This window comes from Parasteatoda tepidariorum, chromosome 1 (genome assembly GCF_982258835.1).
Source record: "Parasteatoda tepidariorum strain Cologne lab strain chromosome 1, Ptep-v5.0, whole genome shotgun sequence".
Taxonomy (NCBI): Eukaryota; Metazoa; Arthropoda; class Arachnida; order Araneae; family Theridiidae; genus Parasteatoda; species Parasteatoda tepidariorum.
The window spans coordinates 100,017,981-100,045,711 of NC_141755.1; the positions used below are offsets into that span (position 1 = coordinate 100,017,981).

The 27,731-nt window shown below is 29.6% G+C and overlaps 1 long non-coding RNA gene across 1 annotated transcript in view; it reads right to left on the reverse strand.

Moving 5' to 3' along the window:
- Positions 1-3,616: 3,616 nt before the first annotated feature.
- The window catches only part of LOC107451853 (uncharacterized), a 115,478-nt gene continuing 91,363 nt past the window's right edge, over positions 3,617-27,731 (reverse strand). Inside the window, exons 3-4 of the long non-coding RNA XR_001585117.5 lie at positions 18,152-18,422; positions 3,617-4,065 (exon numbers count right to left, since the gene is read on the reverse strand). This is a non-coding gene — a long non-coding RNA (uncharacterized LOC107451853). The remainder of the gene's footprint in view (positions 4,066-18,151; positions 18,423-27,731) is intronic.

Consider the following 27,731-nt stretch of genomic DNA (forward strand, 5'->3'; position numbering starts at 1 on the left):
AATTTGAAAAGATGTTGCTTCACCTGTTAATATCCTAGAAATTTTCTTCATTGTCTGGAAGCCAGTGTAATAATAAAAAATTATAAAAAATAATAAAAATGAGAAAAATTTAACAAAAAATTTAAAAAATGCTTTAAAATGCAAAATACGCCCCAAAATTTTAAAGAAAATGCCCTTTAAATCTCAAAAAATGCTCTAAAGGACAAAGAATGTCCAAAAATGCAAATGTCATCAAAATCCGGGCCTTAGTTATTACATTGTGCAATAGATAGCTAGAAATTTAATTGTACTCTATTGGAACAGTTTTTTCCCCTTAGTTAAAAATTACTAAACATTTAAATAAAAATAATTCTACACCAGAAAAAAAGCTAAGAATAAAACAAAAATAATATAACTTGCGAGAAAAGCTTTAAGGAACATGACTTTGTAAAGAAGAATACAAAATTACCACCATTTTCACGTGTGTGAATGACAAGAAAGTTTAAATCATAACGAAAATTGGTGCGATGCAATGAAACAACTTAAAGACTTATTAATAATTTAAAAACAAGTTAAAACAAATAGATTTTTTTTCCCTTTGCGACAGCCTCTAACAGATGTGATCCTCAACCCTCCCTTCTGCACAATTTAATTAAAGAAAATTAATTCTTTGTGTAAATTAGATTAACTCAATAAGAGATTAGAAAATCCACACCAGTAGGTAATCGAACAGAGCTATCGAAAATGAATAATTCATAACCGTCAGAACTGATGTTCTCGCATTCGAAACCGTTAACCACTTCCCGAATACCAATTCTCTCTTCTAGCTATCTATTGCATAATGCAATAAACCCGTCGTCTATTGCGCTGCTGACTATGGTTATTTGTAATGCAGCGTCACTATTAACAGAACATTAACGGGTGCTTTAAGGGTCGTGTTTTATATCATTACCTGCTTCCTTTTCTATTTGACTTGCTCTTATTATACAGTACCAAACTTTTGTTCTATAACCCTCAGGGTCAGCCATTTTTTTTTTCTTCTTCTTCTTTCCATTCTGCAACAGAGCAAACGTTTGTTAAGCAATATTTAATTCCCCAATGAATGTTACTATTAATATTACTTTATTCGAACTTTTATAGCCTTCGGCAACCCTCGGCAAGAACGTGATTCATTTTTCTTCTTGCCCATTCTGGGAGTAGCATGTCAATTCATTCCATTTTGGAACAATGCTTCATTAAATTATCCTTCGCAGGAGATGAATGATTTTATAATAAAGGATATTAATTTCTTTTCCCATTTTTACGACTTCGTTTTATGGCGGAATAATAAAGTCAAATAAATGGTTGACCAAGTCGACGAAGAGGGCATTTCGGATTGACAATTGTGTAGGGCGCAGTTTTAGGGTTTGATTACATTCATTCGAAAATCGTCGAAATATCGGTAATTAGAAAAGGGGGTCGGACATTCGGTTTTTTGATATTTCTTAACGACGAGGTTATGGCTTGAAAATACGAGATGTGGTGCAGTAATTGCTTTTTAATGAGGAATAAGTGAAGGAAAAAGAATTATAGCCTTGCTATTTATTGCGCCGGCAATCAGTGGAAATTTTAAGAGTGAGTCTGAATCGCTTTGCTTCAGTGCCGATGAGTTAAAAATAATTTCACCCGTAAAAATTACTAATTGGCGAGACATTCAATTGATTCATGTGTTATAATCACAATAATCTAAAAAAAATTATTTTCCAGTACAAGACGCTTCTAAACCAATAGAATTTAAAAGTAAATATCTATACATCATAAGCAAGACAGTCCCTGGCCAAATTATTAGAAGCACTAGAAGGTTCTATATAAAATCTTAATTATCAATCCAAAATCCGATATAGTTCAGATTTTACGTCCATCAATCTTCAACTCCGCTTATCGTAAAAATGAAATAAAATAAGATCTAAAAAGGTTAAGTGAACTAATTAAAATCAGGAGCCTGGTTTATTTGCTAATAAGGAACTCACTCCCCAGTGATTTGAACCAGATTCGTACTCTTCTTTTCGCTCACGCCAAACACAGACCAAACGTAAAATATCCTCTGTGACTATCGGACATTTTGTTTGAATCTCTTTGCTGTTGGGCTGACCTTGGGAGGGTTTCATGGCACCATCGAACGCAAATGAGGTTTAGTTTAATTGAAAAAAATTCGCAGCGAAGGTGATTATATCCTAATAATTGTTCCAGGAGTGTTCCAATCGTTTTGGTTCAGTTCAAAATTCCTTGGGTTTGGAGTCAAACATTGATATTCTCAAATCCAATATAATTCGGCTATTCAACGTTGATTTTATAATTTAAAAAAAAATTATTAGAGCAATGAAAAGTCGTAGAATAAGAATGTATTTCAAACGCCATCTTGTAAGATTAACGTGTTGGTTAAAAATGTATTCGTGTCAACGTGAAATGTTCCTTATCCCTTACTTATTTCTTTGGCTGTATTTGGGGTTCTTTTACAGTTCTGCAAAATGTGCAAATTCAATCTAATTTTTCAGATTGAAGTTGCATATTATTTCTGATTGAATTTTTCCTCCATTTATCTGAATTTTTTCAATCTGCTGGGTTCCGAGATACCACCATTTTAAACAATTTGTACCCTATTTTAATTTTCTTGGTTATAGCGCCATATCTGGTGCGAAATGCAAACATGTAAATCAAGTAGGGTTGCTTTTTTTCTGAAGAATCCGAATCTGCAAAAAATAAGGAACCCTATTTAAACTTTCAAAGTTGCCCCCTTACATCACCCAGGGAGTAAGGCTGGAAGATCTAGTTGGAATAGCTTTTAAATATTGAACGTGTTTATCTCCCTATTTCGATCCAATCCTCTTGTTTTAAGTTTTCATTTTTTTACTGTAGTAATCTAGTTTTAAGAATTTTAGAATTAAATTCAAATAAAAGATGTAACTTAGTGTCAAGCAAATTTACTTTTCAATTTAAAAAAAATTAAATACCTTTTAGCAAAATTTTTTTTCTCAAATTTCACTTTTATTTCAAATTTGAAATTATTTCACGCTTTGGGTACCTTTTCTGTAGTTTTATTTTTATTTATTTATTTTTAAAATTGATTATATTAAAATTGATGTGATTTTAGAATTTTACGTAAGCAGTTTTCATACCCCTCATTATCGACCGAAAAAAAGAAAGAAAATCTCAAAATCCTACCCCCTTTAGGTGTTTTCGCTATATTTAAAGTCCCCTAAAATTCAAGAAACTTAACTAAAAAAAAATAAGAGTTCTTCGATTTTTTTACGTTAGTATATGAAGAAAATCACAATTTCTTTCTTTTTTCCTTTTTTTTTTTTTTTATAATTATGGGGTACGCAGAAGTTCAAAAATAAAAACTATTGACACAATATTTGAACCACCCCCTAGTAATTAAAACAAGCAGATATATGTTTCATTATTACCATAATACTAAAAATGAAAGTTTTACAAAGCATAGTAATGAGGCTGAAACAAAAACAAAAATTCTTTTCTTAACAGCGGAAAACAATAACTTGAAAACGTGATATTATAAATGATATAACTAGAAATCGAAATAAAAATCATAATATCCTAGAGAGGCGAAAATCAGTAAAGAAAATAAGGAATCACGTACGAAACATCAAATGCTTTATTCAATAAAATATTTTGCATTTTCCTTTATTCTACTATTTAATATGAAAAAGAAATAAAAAAGGAAGATATTCGAAGAATAGGCAAGATAAAATGCATTCGTGCGTGATGCATATGTGCGCAGTATTTCAATTCTGAACATAATGTGAAAGAAATCAATACTTAGACGTCCAATGAAATAGAAGTATATTTAAATAAAGAGGCGTGGTTTTTTTTAGATATTTAAATGCCAGTTTTTAATTGTCTTCTATTTTGTTTGGTGTTTTGATGTGAAACAACAATTTGGGGGAAAATATCGCCAACTTCTAAATCCAAGTTCTTTTCATTCTTTCACTATTGCTGTCCTCCGCTCTTGATGAAGAACAGAACGCTTTTCCCACTATAAAACTTGTATTTTCCAGCGCCCTCTGGTGTAGAATACTTGCAATACTTCTGCCGAAAAAAAAAAATTATTAAATGATATATTTTTGATGATTGGAAAATAATAAAAGAAAAAAGAAGAAAAAGAAAAGAAATTAGTAGAAAAGTAGTTTTTTAATTGAGGTATAAAATTAGTTTGGTTGTTGTCAGGCAGTTGATTATGGTACACAACAGCAATTAACAGTAACTTTTTATAGTTGTGAAAGAAGTAAAAAAAAAAATTTTTTTTTAAAGTCATAGCTTAATGTTATGTATAAAATTATTAATTATATCAAAAAATAATTTATCTGAAAAAATTACTTTTAATTATTGAATACCAAATTAACAGGAAAATTATTAGGGATAGGATAGATGTTGATGATTTATAAATTTTTAAAAAATGCCAATAAAAAAATTTTTTTGAAAAAAAGGTCTCTATAAGACATGAAAAATGACCTTAAAATGAAAAGTATTGCCGTTTAAATTTTCAACGACACATTTTACATTCGCTCTGTTTTAATAAAAAATTAGAAATAGTAACTTGTATTTCATAAATTTAATAAGAAGATAAAGAATTATTAAAAAAAATATGTATTTTATGAATAAAATAAATTGTAAAAATAATTAAGAACTTGTTAATCAGATATCAGAGTTGTATTAAATTAGAAAATATTTGTTTACTTTCTTAAAATCGAAAGAGCGTCTTTTGTCCAAAAGTAAAATTCTTATATCGTGAAAAACTCAGATAAATATCAAGACTTGTTATTGGAACTTGTTTAAAATAACAAAATTCAATGCAAAAATTTACAGTTGAAGAAGAATATGAACTCTCTAGCAAAATGTTCTGAAAATAAAATCAAACAGATCAATCAAACTTGATTTTAAAAAAGGACTAAAACGGAAAAAAAATCTAAAACAATAATAAAATAAATGTCCTGTAAAAGAAAAGATGACAAAAAGTGTAAAAAATGCATTAGCATTAACGTCCTATCCCTGATTATAACAATCATATATACAAACAATATTAGAAGTGTAGCAGCGAAGATTAGAAGGAATCAGTTCTTAAAAGAATTAAATTTGCTTTACGATAATTAATTATACGATATTTAATTACGATATTACAATTGCATTATTCTTTTAATTTTTTAATACAAATCATAATAAGTAAATCTAAATAAATATCAAGCATTTAACAATCTGGAGTTATAGTTATTATTAGAGCCCGGATTTTTATGACCTAAAAAATCTCAACTAATGCCCTTAAAAAGTGCAAAAAATGCCCTTAAAAATCCAAAAATTGCGCAAAAAATGCCTTAAATAAAGTAAAAATATTGAATTAAAAATGTTTTGCCCTTTAAAATTATTATGAGTCATTTAAAAAATATAAAGCAATGCAATACTTATTCTACGTTCATTAAAGTTTGAAAAATTAGTTTTATATCCTAAAATAACAAAAAAAGGAAAATATATTGACTCCAAAACATTTTCATTTTGTATGGAAACTTAAATGAATATAACAACTTCCATCTCATAATATTACTAAATATCAGAATTACAGTGGATTATTAATTTTTTTTTTTTAATATTTTGAAATGTAAACGAGCGTCTCTTGTCTGAAAGTAAATTTTCATTCCTGCAGAAGCTTCTTTCAACGTCTACTGATGTTATAGGTGCGTACTTGAAAAAGACGGTCTCACTTAATGACAATTCTTCTTCAATTTGAAAAGATTTTGCTTCACCTGTTAACATCCTAGAGATTTTCTCCATTGTTTGGAAGCCAGTGTAATAATAAAAATTACAAAAAATTAATACAAAATTTAAAAAATGCTTTAAAATGCAAAATACGCCCCAAAAATTAAAGAAAATGCCCTATAAATCTTAAAAAATGCTCTAAAGGACAAAAAATGTCCAAAAATGCAAATGTCATCAAAATCCGGGCCTTAGTTATTATAATTACTTTTAATTTAAACATAATTGCTTTTAACGCTAGAAAGACGGAAAATTAGTATATAGTACCTATATTGCCGAAAAGCAGTCAAAATGACTAGATTGTGAATGCGTCAATAAATATGTTTAAAATTAATTTTTAGCATTTTTTATATTATTTACAGTTATGTAACATTGTTTTTCGAATTGAAATTAAAAGCAGTCAATATGACATCCTTAGGCAATCTAGTGTTAAGGAATTAATATACCTAAAAAATGAGTTTTTTTTTTTCTTTTTGACTTTTTTAAGGCTGGAAAATTATTTTTCGTGTCAGCTAAATATATGTCCAAAATTAATTTTGAACCATGTCACATAAACATATATTAAAAATTTATAGAGATATTGACTTGCACTCATTTGAATTACTTTAAGTTCCTTTTTTATGTCATTTTTAAAATTTTTTTGGAACAGTAAATCTGAAAAAAAATCTACACGAAATTCTTCGAAAATATTTTCTGTGTTTTGTTAAATATTGTAGAAAAATATTCCTTATACTGTATTTGCTAAAATGTTTGCTGAATGTATACATTGTAGTAAATACAATGCTTTTATTTATTAAAATGAGTAAAATATCTTAACTGAAGAATTGAGAAGAAGGGACATAGATAATGCAGATTTTTTTTATCAATTTTTGATCAATAAAAACCTTATTAATCAAAATTTTTCAATTATTTACTTTAGAAATTGTTTTACATCTTAGCATTTCATTAAAACCTTATTAAGCTTAAAAAGTATTACGCAATTATTACGGTTTTAAAACTGCATCTTTTAGTGGTCAAGTTTGAGACACTTCTTTCTGTCTCTTTTCAGTTAGTTATAGTATTTTTTTTAATTTGAATTAATGAACTATTTGAGTTTTAAAAAAAGGAAAAGCATTTTTGGACGTTTCGATATCGCAAAATAATAATTTTTTTTGGCAACAAAAAAAATTTTTGAATTTCAAAATTTTTAAACTTTTTTAAACAATTTAAAGAGGAGAAAAATAATGGAATAGTTATGGAGCGAAAAAAAATTTGCTGTTAATCCCTCCACTTATCAATTATTATTATTACTTTTTGCAATATAAAGTTATAGAGTAAAATTCGAGTATTGTTAATAATACTATAATGACCAAACTGCTTATTAAATGCTTAAAAATAAACAAAAAAATCTTATAATTAACACTCCAATTTAAAGTTGGAGTTATTTTTTAAAAGTTTGTAATTTCGAATTCAGAGTCATAATATTAATTAAAAAAAACAATAAAAATTTAAGAAAATATTCATAAATTATATTAATTATTAAATTAATTAATTATTAAATAATTCCTAAAATTTATTACTCATTTCTTCAATTATTATAATCAAGATGGACCTGAATAAAAAAAAATTTAAAAAAAACTTCATTAAATGAGGGGTTTTTTAAAATTAATTTTTCTCCATTAACATTTAATATATTTAGTATTATTTTCTATCTTCATTTTTCTAACTCACTCCTATCAATAAAAATCAATCAAAACACCCTAATATCAAACGCCAAAATAATCTTAATCTTTATTTCCTTTCCCTTCTGAAGTACATCATCTTAGTCTATTTCATTTTTTAAAACCTATAAACTCCAAACTTTAACCAAAGATTTGAAGAGGAAGCGTCATTTTTTTCAACCGACAGGGTTCGTGGAAAGGACGACCTCAATCAGTCGTTCACCCCTCAACCCCCAAGCCTTTGAACCCTCTAAAAACCCGGGCTCTATTGTTGATTATTCTCCAGGATGCGGATGTTAAAGAAGAGGAGAGAGAGAAAGAAGGATGGCGTCATATTATTCAACATGGATGTTGAGCCTTGCTTCCCCCCCTTTTTTTTTAATTTTTATAGTTCGATTTTTAAAAAAGGGTGAACAACCCTTTACTGTGGGAAGCTCTACGATGAGATTTTTTTCTCTCTCTGTGTTTTTTTGTTGTTGAGAGTACAGTTTATTTGAAGAAAATTTGAATTCTTGGGGAAGAAAATTTGAAGACTGTTGATCAAGGTTGGCATGATTTAAATCATGATTTAAAAGATCATAAGTAATCGTATTTATGAATAATATTTATTAAATAGTGATTAATCGTAAATCATCATTAATCACAATTTAAATGCCAAAGAAAATTTTAAGACTGATGCTCAGTGCAGGCATGAATTAAATTATGATTTAAAAAATCATAAGCAATCACAATCAGGAATAATATTCAATTAAACTGTGATTAATCGTAAATCATGATTAATCACAATTTAAATGCCAAAGAAAATTTGAAGACTGTTGCTCAGTGTTGGCATCATTTTTATCATGATTTAAAAATCATAATTAACCGCTATCTTGAATAATATTCTATTAAATTGTAATTAATCATAAATCATGATTAATCAATATTTAAATCACTTAACTTTTTTAAAAAGAAATTAATGATTTAAATCAGTTGATATTTTTAAAGAATGAATAATTCAAAAATATGTTTTATACAACATAATTTATGAATGTTTTCTTAAAATTTTTTTTTTCAAAATCTGATGGTATTGATAATGAAGGTTTAATGTAGAGAAATAATTGTCATCTTAATTATTATTTAAAGTTCAAAATAGACAAGTAGGTAACTAAATTTCTATTAGATCATGATTTTCTATTGGCTATTAATTTTCTATTAGATTATAATTATTCTATTTTTTCTATTTGATATAAATTTCTATTGGTTATAATTTTCTGTTCTATTGGCGAATTATATGTCAAATAATTCGCTGTTTAATGAACTTGTTTCAATTATATCCAGTTGAATTTCAACAAAAGCAAGGTTTAAAATAATCACAAATGGTTAACATTTTATTAAAAACCTATACGCGTTTTTTATTACAATAATACACCTTCATCAGTAGGATAAAATACAGGAATCGTAAAAAAAGAGATGATTAAAATCAGACAGAGGTTAAGTCAAAGGAATGAGATAAATATACAGTTAAAGGAGTCGAAAAGTAATGATTTCCAAATGCTAGACAAATATACACCAATAAGGTCATTAACAATAGAGTTATTGTTTTTGATGATGTAGTAACTCTCCCGAAAATCAAGATCAACTCATGAAATACATTTATGGATGATATGAGGTGAAGAAAAATCGAACTTATATTCTTCAGTTTGTTTTGTGATGGATGAAAGGTAGAATTTTTCGTTCTTGATGTTCGTTGAGCCGATGCTTCAGAGCTCGTTTGGTTTGTCCTGTGTATAATCGTACAGATTTTTGAATACATATTCTAATACATCTAGGAGACATTAAAAAATAGACTGCTTTTTCGTGTCTTTGGGTCAGTGAATGGTCAACATTATTGACTTGATTTTGAATTCTGAATAGAATAAATTTTTTAATCCATTATGAAATGATCTAAAATGTCCTTAAAAACAATTACGAGTATTTATATTCTAATGAGTTGGTATTTACATATTTTATAATATATACTACTTTTTTAATATACAACTTCTTTTTTACTTTAAGAGAATACATTTCCTTATGCATCTATGCTATGTTCAAGCATTATTTTAAGGAATGGCCTTCACCATTAACTTAAAGAATTATGAATTTCAAAATTTTCCATGGAATGAGAAATTATTGCTGAAAAATTGTTACATTTCCTCGAAATTAATGACTTGGTCAAATATTACCTTTAAAATCGTTCTACATCATAAATTTAAGGAATTCAAATTCTTAGAGTAAATATATTTCTCGATGTATCTACTGTTCCTGGCTAAATTATTAAACGCACTATAAGATTCCCTATAAAATCCTAATTATCAGTTGATACTATACAGCTTTATTGTTTTTATGCGACTGAAACCGGTTTGTACTTCCTTACGTTTGTGCATCAATGGGTTAAATTAGATGATATACAATATACCTTTGACGATTGGATACGTTATACGATATATTGTGTAAATATAAAATATTTATTTTATCAGGTATTATATTAGTATATGATAATAATTAGTCCAAATTAATAGACGCACTGTACTTTTTTAATAATTACATGTTTTGCACGATTTTGTAGGCAATACTTTTATAGTTAAACATACATGTTATGAGTTTTATTTATGCGATTTTTTATATACTTCCTGTTTGTATTTATTTTTAACGTATTGCATTACAATGTTAACCAATTGATAAATGAACGTAGAATAGTGCAAACCGGTTTCATCCGCGTAAAAACAATACAGCTGTATAGTATCACATGATGATTAAGATTTTACATAGAATCTTATAGTTCGTTTAATAATTTGGTCAGGGACAGTATGAGTCTGCCTAGGTCTAGAATATACTACTTTTTTATATACAAAAAAAGCATTTCTTCATGCTCTTAGGAGTTAATCAAGCATCGCCTTATAAAATAACATACAACGTTAGTTTGAACAATTTCGAATTCTAAGTCCAATGCGTTTTTATAAATCATCGATGATGAATATGCCGGCCAAGCATTACCTTAAGCACATTTACACACACAAAAAAAACATTTCTTCATGCTCTTAGGAGTTAATCAAGCATCGCCTTATAAAATAACATACAACGTTAGTTTGAAAAATTTCGAATTCTAAGTCCAATGCGTTTTTATAAATCATCGATGATGAATATGCCGGCCAAGCATTACCTTAAACACATTTACACAAAAAAAAAAAAACATTTCTTCATGCTCTTAGGAGTTAATCAAGCATCGCCTTATAAAATAACGTTACAACGTTAGTTTGAAAAATTTCGAATTCTAAGTCCAATGCGTTTTTATAAATCATCGATGATGAATATGCCGGCCAAGCATTACCTTAAACACATTTACACAAAAAAAAAAAACATTTCTTCATGCTCTTAGGAGTTAATCAAGCATCGCCTTATAAAATAACGTTACAACGTTAGTTTGAAAAATTTCGAATTCTAAGTCCAATGCGTTTTTATAAATCATCGATGATGAATATGCCGGCCAAGCATTACCTTAAACACATTTACACAAAAAAAAAAAACATTTCTTCATGCTCTTAGGAGTTAATCAAGCATCGCCTTATAAAATAACGTTACAACGTTAGTTTGAAAAATTTCGAATTCTAAGTCCAATGCGTTTTTATAAATCATCGATGATGAATATGCCGGCCAAGCATTACCTTAAACACATTTACACAAAAAAAAAACATTTCTTCATGCTCTTAGGAGTTAATCAAGCATCGCCTTATAAAATAACGTTACAACGTTAGTTTGAAAAATTTCGAATTCTAAGTCCAATGCGTTTTTATAAATCATCGATGATGAATATGCCGGCCAAGCATTACCTTAAACACATTTACACACAAAAAAAAAACATTTCTTCATGCTCTTAGGAGTTAATCAAGCATCGCCTTATAAAATAACATACAACGTTAGTTTGAAAAATTTCGAATTCTAAGTCCAATGCGTTTTTATAAATCATCGATGATGAATATGCCGGCCAAGCATTACCTTAAAAAAAGCTTAAAGTGTTAAATAATTTTTAAAAAAAATTTATCAAAAACACACCCTTTTTATGATAGTCATGGGCTTTAACCTCGTATACAAGTGTATATTTTAATATTTAAGCACTTACAGCACCGAAATACTTAGATTCAAATGATCCTGTTTGGAAGATACTAAAAGATATGCGTATACAGGATAATCTATAATAACAATCCTTAAAATATAATTTCAAAATGTTAATATAAAAAGGAAGTAAAACAAATGCATACTTATATAAAAAATAGAAACACATTAATATCCTATTAATGTTAATATTTAAACCCATGCAAATTATATTTAAGCAATGAAGAAACAAAAACATTATCGAATTCTAACAAATCACTAGTGGGGAAAAATGGGATAAAAGATATCAAAACCGGTTTGCTTGCTTGTTTAAACTTACAGACGTTTCTTTGATTCATTTTTTAAAAGTTTCTGTATTTTCTATTAATTTAGCACCGTCTTTCTCTGTTGTGATTCTTTAGATTTCGATATCCTCTTTGTTTTTTTACTTTTTTTGCGCATCTTTTTTTTTACTCGATTTTTTACAAGAATTTCGAAAATACACATTGAATTTATGTAGAAAAATATGTACTACTGAAATATATATTATTGACCACGGGGTATGGTGCATATGACCATAACTACTCTAAAATATCGAATTACAGAAAAGCATTTCATCATTGTATTTTAAAACATTATTATTTCAAGAAAATGAGAGGAAGAGAAGTTCCAATTTTGGAACAGTTAAGTTTGATGCCACCTCCTTTCAGTCTAAAATTTGCAGATATTATATAGGGAAAGATTTATTGTGTAAACTCATTTTACACATTCTTAACAAATTTAAATAAAAGCAAATTTTTATATGTTTCAAATGATTAGATCTAGTTCTAAACTTCGTTCGTAAAGGAGAAAATTGAACTCTGATTTCAAAGCTTTGAACCATAATGTGATGCAAATTTGCTGCAACTTGAATAAGGTTTGTTATGTTATCATACAATTTGTTACCCTCAATCGTTACCCTCGTTAGAGCCCAGATATTGACAGTTCATTCAATTAAAAAATAATTCCCGAGAATTCTTTTAGCTTAAAAACATAAAAACAAAATGCTCTTAAAAAGAAATAGCTTAAAAGTAAACAAGATTTTCAATCTAAAATACAATTTCTATCATGAAATTTCATATTGAACATTGTGTTAAAACATGAGAAATTGAGATTTAATTTTCATTTATTTAACGTTGAATTCAAAATAACAAAAGAAGAAAGGGAACTGTTTTATAAGAAATCAGAATTGCATTGGATTATTAAATGCTTTTGATGATTTCAACAGTGTTTTTAACCTGAAAAAAAATTTTATATATAGAAATTGAATTTTTATAAACGTTATTGGTTCATATTTGGAAAAAAATAACTATCTTAATATTAGTTTTTCTTTAACATTAAAAACCACTTTACCCGCTAAAATGCATGAAATCTTTCTTGTCGTTTGAAAGTCATGGTTTTTCTTTAACACCTTATATAATTATTTGACTATATTTTGCTCATTCTTGCTACTTTCAATAAACAGCATAAATCAGTTAAAATGTGTGAAAACTGCAAAAATGATCCAGTACTTATAAAGTTTCAAAGGAAATACTCAAAAATTTAAAAAATATACATATTGTTAATGTGTATAAAAAATAAGTATTTCTTAAAATTTGCCCTAAAAATATCAAAAGATTTTAAAAAATGCACTGATGATTCTTCATTCTAACCACTGTAAAGTCTAACTGAACTAAATTTAGAAATCCTAGACTTCCCCCTTTTCCGATTAACAATAAACTTTACAACAGAGTCATGGCATATAAGGGGATTAAGGGTTCGCCTTTGACTGAGGTGAACCGGGTTCGAATCTAAGCGAAGGCTGGTCGATACGAATTCCGCTCCCGGCTCGCACCGACCACAGTGCTGACAAAAAATATCATCAGTGGTAAACGGATCATGGGTTAGACTCCTCTTGCCGTTAGACCAACCATGGGAGGTTTTCGAGGTTTCCCTCACCATATAACGCAAACGTGGGTTAGTTAAATCAAAAAATCCTCCACACAGGCAAATTTCTCCCAAAACTTGATCCAGGAATTTCCTTGTCTTCTGGAATGGGTTCAAAATTACAAGGCTACGGAGTTGAACATTGATAGCTGTAAACTCAAAAAAATTTGTTTGCTGCTCAACAACGTCTATAAAATAAAATAGTTTGTTGTAATTAGTTACTTTACAAGAAAAATCTTCATTATTGGAAATTTTTAATTTATTCTAACAATATGAGAAACCTAGCTCAGTTTTTTAATTTTAATGTTTATTAATACCGGGTACTTTAAATTAATGCATTGTCACCAATGATAATTTTCTTTGCTTTCATCAAGGTTCCTTCTAAGAATCTTACTAAAAATTAATAAAATAAAAAAAAAACTGCAATTTTGCATTAGTCCTTTTTGTATTCGTCAAATCAGTATAGAATTAAAGTTCGAATTGAATCATAGTTTATCCCATAATAAAATTTCAGAAGCAAAATAATTTTGGTTCAAATTAGCTCCGTAATTCAACTTAGCTTTCCTGGATAACATGAAAGATCTACACACTCTAAAATTGCAAGCTCCCTATTTTTTTTTATTTATTTATTTATTTATTTTTTTGAAAGTTTAAAGTGAGGAAGCATTCTATTTTCTTACACAGCTCCCTTGTCTTTTGGCCAGAATTTTTGTGAAAAAGTTAGCTTAATCGCTCTTCATTGAACTCAACTGGTGAGCTAAAACGAGGTGCGTCTTTGAGGTCAAAATTTCTCTTTTAAACTTGGCATACCAAATACGAATGGATTTTCAGGCAATGGCGCCCTCTTCATACGCAGCACATTACCACGAGCAGCTTTTGAGACCTCACGACACTGATTAAAAGCACAAATAAAGGAGTATTGAAAATGCTCATTTTTCTCAATTTGACGTTCCATTTAAATCAACTGAAAATTCATATAAATTTTTTCGAGCATCAAAATAAAAATAGATTCCTTTAGAACAAAGCACCCTCTTTCGAATAATCTAACATATCACGCCAAAAACACTTATGGAAAATTGAAAAGACATGCGGAAAGTCAAAATTTTTTAAAAATGGTGGGAACATAACTTAGACTTGATTTTACATTTTTTCTACTTAACAAGCACCATTTTATAATTTCCGAATAAGTTGGTGATTTAGCTATGAGGTAATCAGTGAGCTAATGATTATTGTATGGCAAAATGAATAATCAATGAATAGGTGAATCAACAAATGGGAGAATCAGTGAATGAGCATATAAGTAAATCAGCAAATGGAACTGGAATTCCAGTGAGTCAGTGAATCTGCGAATAAATTAATACAGTGAAGCTTTAGTAATTTGACCACTCGTTGACAATAGTTTGATTTCAGCAGCGGTGGCCCAGAGCATAGAGCGCTTACCTCCTAATCATAGCGCCGCGGTAACCCAGGTTCGAATCTCAAAGATGACTGGTCGATACGAATTCTGCTCCTGACTCACACAAACCCCAGTGTTGACGTAAACTATCCTCAGTGGTAGATAAATCATAGGTTAGAATCCCCTTGCCATCGGATCTTCGTGTTTTTCTTCTTCGTGTAACGCAAATGCGGGTAAGTTCTATCAAGAGATCTTCCTCGAAAACTGGCTTGTCCTAATGTTTGATTTAATAGTCCTTTTGGTTTTTGGATATGGTTCACAATTACAAAGCTACGGAATTGAACATTGATAGTCGTAAATTCAGAATGGGGCGGATGTTGAAAGCCAGTTATAAAATAAAATAGTTTAAGGATATACTTAGACAAGTGGTTTTTTTAATAAAAGCAGAATTCAATTGTTTTTACCAATTTGGTACTTGATCATCAAGATCAACTTAGACATGTGATCAACTAACTGATTTGGTCAACTTAACAGAATCAGTGAACCAATATATAAATATATATTTAAAATAAAAGCATAAACCTATAATTTGCGATACATCTTTATTTCTTTTTACCATAAAGATTGAAATTTAGAAATTTAATGTAAAATTTCAAAATATTTGTAACGCTAAAATGTTTAACATACCATAAGCACGTTTGCAAATTTGAGACGGTCGAGAAATATGATAAATGTATCGAAGTAAAATCAATCTATCAAAGCAAACGAGGTTCGTTCCAAGTTCGACGATATTAATCGAAAAGCGAATTGGCACTAACGTTCTTAGTGATATTTTTAAGAAAATGTGACTTTTCAAGAAAAAATTTCCTTTTTATCGTGTAGCAACACTGATTTTAGTTGCATTAATATTTTTGTTTTGTTGTAATTTTGTTCCATACACCCTAGAGGATGAAGATCCCAAGCAACAATTTTTAAATCTATTAAGAGTAAAAGAGCATTTGAAGTCCATTCAGGACCAAACTCAACGTATAACATTTTATTTTATAACCGTCGTTGAACAGCCGACCCAATTCTGATTTACGACTATCAATGAACTCTGCAGCCTTGTAATTTTGAACCCAGTTCAGAAGACAAGGGAACTCCTGGTTCAAGCATTGGGAGAAGTTTGCCTCAGTGGAGAGCTTTTTGATTGAGCTAACCCACAGTTGCATTACATTGAGTAGAAAAACCACGAAACCCTCTCACGGTTAGCCTTACAATAAGGGGACTCTAACCCATGATCATTCTACCACTGAGGATATTTTAGGTCAGCACTGTGGTCGATGCAAGCAGGATGCGGAATTCGTATCGACCAGCCATCACTGGAATTCAAACCTGGTTCACCTCATTGGAAGGACAATAGTCTATCCCCTGAGCCATGAGGTGAACCATCAGTGAACCATTGAGTTCAATTTTGAACTCAATCCAGAAGCTAACCCGCTCAATCCTTTTTGACTGAGCTTATCTGCGTTTACATTACATGGAGAGGAAAACCACGAAAACTTCCCACTGTTTCCCTAACGGACAGAGGATTCAATACCATGATCCATCTGCAGCTGAGAATATTTTACGACAGCACTGTGGTAGGTGGGAGCCGGGTGCGGAATTCTTATAAACCAGCCATCGCTGAGATTCGAATTCGGTTCACCTCAGTTGAAAGCGAACCCTCTATCCCCTGAGCCATCACGGATCTAACGTGTAACATTTAAAAGCCTCACTTTTAGCAGCGAATAAAAGAGCCCAAACGTGAGAACAAATTTTTTTATTAAATATTAGAGGTCTGCCGATTTCGCCAATTGTCAACTTCAGACAATAAATGAGGCTGGTCTTAGTCTATTTTTCCTATTTTCAACGTATAAACTTTGAAGCTAATCTACCCAAATTTACTGAAATCTTCGCTTAAAGTCTTTATGTACTCATCTCTTCAATTTGGAACTGATTTAGTTTACATTCGACAGCAGAAACCATTTCTAATTTATTTATCTAGAAAGAAAAAAAATGGAAAAAACTGATGACGGACAACTCAAGGCGGTTACACCAAATGGCCAGAACAATTTTTTGGAACAAAATTATAAAACAGTGCTTCGTTATCAGCAGGCGAACAAATTGCATATTTTAAGCATTCAGAAAAACGTATAAATGCTTTGTGTAAGCTTAAGTCTATGGATGAGGATCGCAATTATTTTTTAAGCGCAGCACTTTAAAAAATTTTGATCTAATGGTTTATTTTTATAGTGTATTGAAATCTAATGTCTATGGTGTGATAGATTGATCAGAAAGATATTATTTCATTTAGACAGATTGTACATTTTAAGTTTGAAATCAGACTCAAATACGTATAAATACGTATACGTATCTTATAAAATTATGATAATTAAATGCTTATTATTTTTAATTATTTAATATTAATCGGGAATATTTCGAATTGTAATTTATACACACTTTAAAAACACTTTAAACTATGTGATTTTAAATGACAAATTGGATCGCATAGTTCTTGATTAATGTAATTTTAAAGCCATTGCATTTTTAAATTTTAATGTTTACAAGTTCATAACTCCGAATAAATCGAAAAAAATATGTTTGTTTAGAAAAATTATACTTATGAGTCTGAAATCGTGACTTAATATTTTAGAAGGCAATGGGAAGTATACTTCCAACCTACTTAAAGGTCAATGGGAGGCTATTTTCCCACCAGTGGTTTGTGCTTCCTTTTTCCTAATAAATTCAGAAAATGATAGTAAAAAAATTTTAAAAAAAGCGCAGAAGTTTAAGTTTATGACCAATTCCTTACAGTAAGTAAAATTTTGAAAAACACCAACCCACCTTTCCACCAAAAAAAAAAAAAAAAAAAGGGGGGGGGGGAATTCTTAAAAATTTAAATAATTTTACGTTATAAACTAGATGAATTTCCTTTTATAAGTCAGCCTGAAAAATATTTAACATAACTAGTACTAGTAATATGTCCTTATAAAAGGTTAAAATATCTCCTTAGCAAAATAATTAGCATATTTAAAGTTAGTCCCTCTGAGGATTAAGCCTGTTAAAATTCGATCTTCAGTTTAAAGGATATTAAGGTGCACCATTTTTTCTTTTTTTTGCGCATTTTACAAAACACTCAAATTTTTCTTTGAAATGGAAGGTATACTTCTTTTCTTACATCATCGTCTTAAATTCAGGTAAGGGCAGGGGGGTTGAGCAGGAACTTTCTCTTCACAGCGAAGATTTTTTTTTTCTTCGTCCTCTTCTTTTCTTCTCCATCCCCAAGAATTGTTAACGGTTTTCGGCGGCATAACAGGTGTTATTCAGCAACTTTCACTTTCTATGAAGGCTTAGAAAAAAATAGTAATCGGCCCTCCATATGAAAATCGAAGCAGATTCACAGACTTTACTTCTCCTAGGCATCTAAAAAAATATTCATTCGCCGACACCTGTAAATAGAACGATGAATTTTATTTAAAAGAACATAATTCATGAAAGGTAGATAGCAATATATATTCATAAAAAAAATTTATGTTCATTTTGACATGATGTATAGTTTGGTAAAAGGTTATTTTTCTAAAAAGATGTTACTACCGGGAGCCTTTCAAATATTACGCAAGAAAATTTTTGTCAATTTCGGACTCCCCCTCTTTTCAATCAACTAAAATAAGCAAACTATAAACCCCTTCTGATGCTTGCCTCCTTGTGTATTTTAACTCTTAGTGTAGTAATCTATCTTTAAGAATTTTAGGATTTAATATAAGCAAAAGATGTAATTTAGCATTAAAAAAAAGCTTTTAATTTTCCTTATATTTCAAATTTGAAACTCTTTAAGAAATTTCTTCCCCCAAACTAAACTTTTATTTCTAATTTGAAATTTTTTTACCGTTTTTTTCTTTTAGAATTAAAAATTTTTGAAAATTAGAGGATTTTAGAATCTTACGTAAGCATTACTCATACGTAAGCATTACTTCTTCACTATCCCCCTTTTTTATTAGCAAAAATCAGCAAATTACAAATTCCGTCCTTTTTTTGATTTGTGTGTTATATTTGAACAGCTCCGAGCTAAAAGTCATCTTTGTTGAATTAGAATTATTATAAAAGTCTATAAAGTTTTGTTTAAATTTCTTATGCATCAAAGTTCAAAAAATAAACAAATAAATAAAAATATTAATAAAATAAATAAATAAAATATTTTCAGATCAAAATTAAAATAAAAAGTAAGAAGCAAGAACATTAATTAATACACATGAAACTCGAAATACTAATTAACAATTGTTAAACGCAGTGACTTGGAGCCAAGAAAAATTTCGATGCTTTAACTTCACTCCAGTTAATAATCTAAATCTCCAGCTCCTGCTAATTTACTATATGTTTCAACACGCTTTTGAATTTCATATTTTATTTAGAAATTTTTCTACAAAAAGGATAATTTTTTCTACAAAAAAGAGTGCCTTCGTACTAAATGAAAATCTTATCACAAAAAAACTGAAGAAGAGGAATATTCTTGATAACAGAAAAGCTTCATTTGCTTCTTAAAATATATAAGGTGGGGGGGGACATGTTTCGAGCACTCAAATATAGACACCGATTATCAAGACTCGCAAGATGTCAATGAGGAAAACTAAACAGATTTAAAAAAGAAAACTTAAAATTATCAACGAAAATGGAAAAATAAAAGTAAAAAGTAAAACTAGAAAAACCGCGATAACTTAGAGAGGCAAATCAGGGCATGATGCATTCCCTCGTGCTATGAAGACGATGTTTAAAAAAAACTCATGTCGTTAACTACTGAAAAGGTCCAAGGAGTCCAAAAAATTTTTTTATCGCTCTGTTGCATAGACTATTTTCTTGATTACGATAGACGCTCCTATTTTGAAGATCAGAGACATGTTTTTATCAGAAAAAATTCGTTTTTGTGTCTGATTTCAAAACTTAAATTATCATCTGCACTAAGCAATTAACATATTTTAGATTGGAACCTCGAAACCATTATGATTGCATATTAATACTTGACAATCCAATCTTTTGATCAAACGTTATACAGGGTTTTATTTATTTATTTATTTTTTAATTTTGTGCACTGAACACATATTCTATCACATAGAGTGAGAAAAAAGAAATTATTCATTTTTGCGTATTTTTTATTTTACTGTTGGTCATCTTTTTCATATTTTAAAAACTTGTTCTAAATTCCAGAAAATGGCTTTAATGTTTGGAAACTCCCCATTAAACCTCCTTTATTTTTCTGCTTTTCCAAAATTGAGAGAGAATATCATAGGGTAAAGAAAGGCAATAGAAAATGCAACATTTTAAAGCAAGGAAAAAGGTCGTTAACGGAAAATATTTTCCTCCCGCTCTAAAGGCTGGCAATGTGCATTTAAAGGGGTTTTATTTTTTATTATTTTTTTTTCATTATATTTCTCCAAAGGGAGGGGATAAAAAAATAATAATTCCCAGGAGTAATAGCTTCTTCTTCTTTTTCTTCCCGAATATAATTGATCTTTCATTTTGTTTTACGGAATGCTGAAATCCTCAAAAATCGATGAATGCGCATGTGCGGTTGTCATGACAACGATCCCAACAACAACAAAAACTCGTCTTGTCATTGAGAAAACGGAGACCTCATTAAAGAAGAGTTTTTCAGGAATTGATGAGGAGTTCGGTGCAGCGTGAAAATTTAAAATTCTTCGCGAATTCTACGACAAAAGAAAAAGTATATTCGATATTTAGATTCCAGATTTCTTTTTTTTCTTTTTTATTTCACTATTTATCTAAACTTCGTCTTTCTCCCTAATGGATAAATTGTTTTATTTTTTTCTTCTTTATTCTATATCAATCGTTTATATGCAAAGCTTGCTTAAAATGTAGAATAAGCAATATCGATATAAAGGCGAAAACAAAAATTCATTTTCTGAACTTCTGGAAGGTAATAAATTTAGAACACTTTAAAATAAAAAAATACATCTTATAGCTCTCATAAATAAACACGGAGGAGTTATTTTTATACTTAAAGTCGGACGTAAATTTTTGCCAGGGATGGCAGTTTGACCAGAAGAAAATAATAATATGAAGAAATAGGAAAAAAGCGGGAAAAAAACTGGACGAAATGGAGGAAGCAAAAAATGACCAATGCAAATGTTTAGCAATAAGTTTGAATTTTAACAAATTATATGAAAGATAGTACCCGAAAATTCACATTTATTCCCATTTTCTTTTTTCTAATAAAGAAATTATTATTTTCAGTTATATGTTTAGTTTTAGACAAAATTTTGAAATTCGTATATCATATTATTTAAAATTTGGTTTAAGTACTAATACTTAAGAGTATCTATATTATATAAAACGCTAATACGTACGTATGTATGTATGTATGTATCAATAAAACCGATGATATTTCTTTTCTCGCGCTGGCAACAGTTTTCATTTTTAATTGATTGGATTCGGCGCGCAAGAGCAAGTAGTGAGCAACCAGATAACAATAACCAGAGTGAGCATTATCAGGTTGTTCAATTCAGATTCATGCACTAAAAACATGACAATATTTAATTTAAACTCAATTAGGAATTAATTAATTAATTGAAGTGAGAATGCTTTAAAAGGCCGCTGTTGAATTGATATTTTTCTACTGGGAGCTACCTAAACGTCTAAAAAACGTTTAAGTGTTTGTATTGATATGCATTGAATTTTTTTATATTTCGCGTTTATTTATCCATTGAATTTTCACGCTTTAAAATGTAGAATATTAGTGAAGCAATATTTGATAATTTATTTTGCTAATATGATTTCTTATTTAGCTAATGTTTTGATTTTTTCTAATAATATCTAAATATTCAATCTAAATAGCTAATATACTTTTTTAAAAGCCAATAAGAACATTGGTAGAATTCTTCTACATAAGTACAATACTATGTCTTTGATGATAAAATACTATGTCTTTGATGATAATATATTATGTCTTTGTGCTAGAACATTGTGTTCATTGGCGAGCGAGCGCAGCGAGCCATGGTTCACGGCGTGAACCACATAGGATTGCGTAGCAATTCTCGGGGGTTGGCGAGCGTTAGCGAGCAGGGGGCGGAGCCTCCTAGTTTGATCATAAAAATCGACATCTATTTGTAAATTTGAATTCATTATGTTATTTGTAGTAGTTTATATGTTTAGCACGCGATTTGTTAATTTGTTAGTGGCAATAAAATTTGATTATGATGTTTTGCAATTTTTTTACACAATTTTAAAATTAGGGATTTTATTATACAAATCTAATGTATTGGAAATAAAAGTTCTTTTAATGTCTTACGAAATTCAATTAATCTATTTTTCGTTGCAATTTTTGCCTTACATTTTCCACTTATTTAAAAACGATGAGTTAAATAGTTTAGAAAATAATATCTGTATTAAAAGTCAATTGCCATTATTAATTTTTTTAAAAATTGTTTTAATTGTTGATTTCTTTAAAAAGTTTCTTTCCTTTTTTCCATTTGGGTGGGAAGAAATCTATTTCGTTCAGGGCGAGGCTTTTTTTTCTCCATTTTTTAAACAGCGGTTTTTCCATAGCGGAAGAAATTAACGTTTCTGATTCTAGCAGCTCTTTCTCTAACAAAAAAGGAGAAAAAAATTTTAAAAAAATTTTCCTAAACATTTAATAGTTAAATAAATTACTATCAATTTGATAAAACTACCAATATGAAATTATTATCAATATGCACATTACTATCAAAATGTTGAAAGAAAAACAAGTTCAAGAACATATCTCTCTGAAAACATTCTCAATGCCTTAATTAGTGCATGTTTTTTCATTAAAAAAAAAAAAACATTTTCTGTTTATTTTCAGTTATGTACACCACAAAAAAAAACAAGCTCAGAAATAGATCAGGTGTTGCTCCAGATTTGGAAATTCAACCATCAGACATACAATTTAAAATAATAATTGATACAAAAAAAGAAAAATGATTTTTTTTTTCCAAAATAATTAGTTATCTTTCTTAGGTAAATGTGTTCACACTTATTAGTGAACGTTATTTTTAAAGAAAAGGCTCAGCCAAAAGAAGAACGATCATTTATGGTTATGAAGCCTAGAAAATTGGGACTATAATAAAAAATATACCTTGTCGTGGCATAGAAACCATTTATTCTTTTGAATATACTCTTCAGTTTTGTATTTTTGTATGGTAATGAGAGCTATAATTTTTTAAACCAGAATTTCCAGGATACTGTTACCATATGAATGGAAAAATTACCATATCAATGGTTTGAATATCGTATATTTAGGTTTTTAATACGAAATGTTTTTTAACTACAAATGTTGTTATCATACATACAGTGAGGTAAACAATTTTTTTACTCTGTGCAGTAGCTCATTCATAAATAAGAGTAAATTTATAATAAAAAACTTATAATCTAAAATATTAGTAATATTTCATGCATATTTATGTATTATTCAATTACCGTCTGAAAAAATGGATTAAATTATTTTTAACGTGCAATACATTTAGATGATATGAAAGCATATCGAAATAATTTGGGGCTTTTCAGTTTTTCGTTATTTTCTTTCTTACCTTTTTAAAAAAAATTTGAGATTAATTTTATATCAAGAAACTAAAATCAGTTATGCCACCCGACCGAGTGGTCAGCCGACCAGTAGTCATCAAGCAGGGATCGCGCTAAGCATTCGCCACCGCGCCAAATATGATAAAATCCTAAACTCGGCGAGAACAATATGTTTTAGTAAAAGATTTTTTTCTTTCAAAAAGAGAAATATGTATTCCTCTCAACCCAGGAAAAAAAGGTCAAAAGGAATTTTTTTGAACAAATCCTATTTTTTTATTCCATTACAGTAATTTCCATTAGATACCTCATATTACAAATTAGAATTATACTAAGTCCACATATTGTAAGCATAAGCAACAAGAGAGAACACGTAAGCATGAGACAAACAACCGTAAAATACATATTACAGTCAATTCGCTATAACTCGAAGTACGATAACTGGAATATTACTATAACTCGATTTTTTTATGAGGTCCCGACCCTTTTATCTTCAATTTCATGTTAATTATTCTCGATTACTCGAATTTTACTCCCTTTAACTCGATTTTTTGTTGTTGATCTTTTGAAGCAAAAAGAAAAACCTAGGAGCTGATATCTTGTCCCTTCCTTTGCAACACACACACAATGTCTTTCGCACTCTTTATGGAAAAGCTAAAGCTGTCCCTCTTGAAGTATGTGAACAGTGGTTAAATGAAACGTTACCAAATTTACTTCAAGGATACAGTTAAAATGATGTTTTCAATATTGATGAAATGGGCTTATTTTTTAAATGTCTTCCAAATAAGACTATGATGTTTAAGGATGAAAACTGCTTAGGGGGTAAAATGAGCAAGGAACGTTTGACTGTCCTAGTTGGAGGAAATGCGTCTGGGACAGAGAAATTGCCCTTACTTGCTATCGGAAAATACCGAAATCTCCGATGTTTCAAGAATGTAAAAACGTATCCTTTGGATTACAAGTCTAACAAAAAGTTTTGGATGACATCAGTTTTATTTGAAGACTATGTAAGAAAATTGGATCGGAAATTCTTCGCTAAGAAAAGAAAACTGATACTCTTTGTGGATAAATGCACAGCGCATAGTGATCTACCTAATTTGAAAGCAGTAAACTTGCAGTTTCTCCCGCAAAACACAACAGCAAAGTTGCAGCCGATGGACCAGGGTATCATAAAGTGCTTCGAACAGTCTTATCGTAAATGGCTTGTCAGAAAAATGATCTTAAATATTATAAGCATTTAGAAGATTTGTAACTAAGCATTAATTAAATAATCCGACAATATTTTGAAAGTCCAAAACCGAAACTAACGGTAAGTCGAACTTCCGATACGTCGAAGTTTTTCGTCAGTCCTATCAGATTCGAGTTATCGCGAATTCACTGTAATATGTTAGTTACTTGATCGTGCGATATCGCGTGACGAAATTCTTTCTCATAGTTTGTGTCAATAAAACAAATTAATAAGTGGTTGCGAGATGCATAGTATCATTCAACTATTTTTGCAGAAAATATACTTTTTCGTGACAATAACATATCAATAACGCCACAGCAACAGAATGTTGCTTCTGTTTATCCTTATACTATATGCTGCCTTCTAGTCTAAGAAGTAATCAAAAATTAACCCCAACCTATTCCTATTTCTTTCCCGTTCATTGCTCAATTACTCCTCCTCAACAGCAAATTGATTCTTGATTTGAATTAGCATTTTATAAAATAATTCGATTTATAGTAAATTTGTATTTTGATTTGAAGTTTTCTATGGGAAAAAATCCATCATTAAAAATTGTGAAGTTTTGCCTTTTGCTTAAAATTTCGAAAATTGGCTTATACTTTTGATATTTGGCTGATATACTGGCTAATAATTTGAAGCTCTTAGCGCGGGCCCTGCTCAAGTATGCTTGATATTCGTTTTGTGGACTCATTAAAGGAATGAAACTGTGAATCAGCCGTGCCAGGCTCGCGAATAGAACCCCGAACCTGCGGCAATGGAGCACGAAGCTCTACCATTCTGGTTAAATACTACCTGTTGAACTTTTTTTCTCCTTGGCGATATATTTCAGAAGCATTCTTAATGGTTTGTTCCTTTTTGGATATTTTAAGTTCTATTTTCTGAAGAACGAGTTGGTGAACCATTGGAAAGATTTGAACTACTCTTTTACCCAGTTAAAAAGAGAAGAAAAAAAAAACTACCAAGAGACAAACAACAATACGAATAATGGAATGTCCAAGTTTTAGTTAACTGAATCAAATTAAATTTTTATTTTTTAGAATTGTAATTCTTCATCACGAATAAATAATTAATATTTAATTTTAGACATAATTATTGCCTTTAACGTTTCTATCGAAATTTAATTAATGCTGACCATGTTCAAATAACTCTCCTTATTACTGTTGGTCAAACCTTTGTCATAGAGGGTTAAATTCCCTCTCAAGTAGGATGGATTGACCCAATTTGTACACTCTTGAAAAATCATTAATGAAAAGAATAGTTTATACACTAAAACACTAAATAAAAAAAAATGATAATAACAAGGGACAAACATTATAAGCTATCAAATAATGACAACTTAAAACTTTATTATGGTTATAAAAAAAAAAGTAAATATTTTTGTGAGCAGGGGGTCGAATTGTCCACGTTTCTCTGAAAAATGTAAACATTTATACAAAGAACAGCTTTTAAAAAAAAAAAAAAAGAAAAAAAAATTGGCGAAAACACAGTTGTAAGAAAACATTTACATTTTTATGAATTTCTTCTGGGCACCATGCACTGCAGTCCTTGTTAAAGGTAACTTATAAATCACAATTTCCGTCACTTTGGAATAACGGTAAACTGAATCCAAACTTCTTCAGGATGCAATACTTGGAGGGAGGGAGGGGGGATGTAATGATGAACGATTTCCTGTTTGAATGTATAATTAGATCGATGAGAAAACATATTTCATTAAATTTTGCACGCTGTTTCAACAGGTGTTTTCATTTAAAATCAATGCTTCATTTTGTTTTTTTGTTTGTTTTTTTTTAAGTGGGACATAAAAAAATTGCTTTTTAATTTATTCTCGCGCACTTACTTATTTACTGTTGGATATTCATTTACATTTAATATTATATTTCTAGCAACAGAAGCAGGAAACGGCCTTAAAGAAAATAATGTTTTATCATAATTAAAAATCGGAAGTAAAATAGAAATAAATGGTTTTCAATCATTGTTAAAATCTAAAATTTAGATTTAGAATAGTATCAAGAACACAATTTTTTTTTTTGTAATACTGGTGACTTCTCGTTTTAAGAGTTGAGCAGAATAGAATTCTGAATGACATTGCAAGAATTGAGTTTCTCAAAGAATTTTATTTCAGTTTTATTTAAGAATACAACGCTGATTTATTTGTGCCAAGACAATAAATTTGATCTCAATGGATAATGGTAATAATTACAGTCTTTTCGGAATGGAAGAATTTTTTAAGTGTATTTGGCAACGATCAGAAGACGAATAACCTTGAAAACTTGTAATAGAAACAAAAAATGTCAAGAATGCGAACGCTATCAGTTTAAATGAGCCTGCGGGATATATATATTTCGACAACTGGGAAATTACATTACAAGCACGAAACGAATATTTATTTTCTATTGTTAACGTAAAAACATTAAATCTGTTTTATTAAAATGAACTAAAATGCCCCTTGATTTACTCAGCTCTTCATTTAGTTACATAGCTTTGTTTATTACTGTTATTTTTGTAAAATGAAGTCCTTCTAGAATTCTGAAAAATTACCATTTGAAAGACGGAAAAATATTTTTTTTATAAAAATCTAACTCTTCTAACGTATAAAAAACTTAAACCAATTTATTTAAATTCACTGAAATGTCAATTAATTAACTCAGAGCCATGGTTGTAAAGGGTATAGAGCTTTCGCCTCACAATGAGTTGGCCTACTATCGATTCCTAGGGGGAGAGGCGGGTTGATATGCTCCCGGCTCGCAATAACCACAAAGCTGATGTAAAATATCCTCAGTGGTAGACGGATCATGAGTTAGAATCCCCTTGCCAATGAGCTGACCATGGGAGGTTTTCGTGGTTTTCCTCTCCGTGTTACGCAAATGGGTGTAAGTCCCATCAAAAAAGTCCTAAATGAAGGCTAGTTTGTTCTAATGCTTGATTCAAAAGTTCCCTTGTCTTCTGGATTTTGTTCAAAATAACTGAGTCAGCGGCTTAACTC